This window comes from Sciurus carolinensis, unplaced genomic scaffold, assembly GCF_902686445.1.
Source record: "Sciurus carolinensis unplaced genomic scaffold, mSciCar1.2, whole genome shotgun sequence".
Lineage (NCBI taxonomy): Eukaryota > Metazoa > Chordata > Mammalia > Rodentia > Sciuridae > Sciurus > Sciurus carolinensis.
This window is the reverse complement of record NW_025920176.1, coordinates 914,097-915,205: the sequence shown is the minus strand read 5'-3', so window position 1 is coordinate 915,205 and position 1,109 is coordinate 914,097.

The following is a 1,109-nucleotide window of genomic DNA, read 5'->3' as shown; positions in this document are numbered from 1 at the left end:
TGGACTTACTTCAAGAACAAATGGACATTTTACAGGAACTGTTAAACGTGGGATGTATTTATCATCTGGCGGGACTGTGCGTTACACCTGTAGCTTACCATAACATCAGCTATGCAGCAAACTTGTCTAGAATCTTGTCTGTTCAGCTACGTACCAACTGGTCTTACGAATTTGATAATCTTACTGCTATTCTTAGATCTCAAATTGTTAGCCTTAATGCTACTAGAGTTGATGTAGCTCCAATGTCTGAAGTGCTAAATTGGTTATCCTCCTCTTTCAGCTTTGTAAAGCAATGGGCAGGAATGGGAGCTCTGTGTACACTCATGGTTATTACTGTTATCTTCCTCACACGCTTTATCATGCGCATGCGCCGAGATCAAGCTAGAGATCGTATCATCTTCCATCAGGCCATGGCTGCCCTAGAGGCCGGCAGTTCCCCACAAGTATGGCTCACGATGCTGGATCGCTAGCCAGATGGGTAAGGAAGGAGGTGACCCCGTACCAACCTAAGACAGGAGCTGTAGCATGCTCTACAGTTATCCGATGACGGGTAAGGACGGTGGTTGACCACTCCGCCTAAGACAGGCACGGTCCCGAGCTTTCCTTTTCCTTTTAAAAGAGAAAAGGGGGAACTGTCGGGGTTTCGGCCGGACCCCTGGCCATAGGTGTGGCAAGGCCAAGATGGTGCCTGGCAGGATGCCAGTGTGGTTGAGTGTAGCTAGCTTGTGCGCAAACAACTGATGTCGCTTGAGGAAGTTTCAGTGATTGGTTGAGGCCCCCTCATGGACACTGCATGCCTGTATATGCTGCCTGTATCTGTCCACGCTCTCCCCTCATGCTCTGTATGATGATTGGTCACTTGGAGGCATATAGTGAGGTGTAGCTTCCCCCAAGAGAGGAAGAAGAATCTGCTGTTAATAAAGAAGCTTGCCACCCATCACGTCTCCGGGTCGTTCTTGCTGGTGAAAGCAACAAAAAATAAATAAATAAATAAATAAATAAATAAATAAATAAATAAATAAATAATCAGGGAGATCAGGGAAAAGGTTGGGAAAAAGAAAAAATAATGTAAGTTTCAAAGTGAAACAGGGTATAGTCAAAGCATCAAG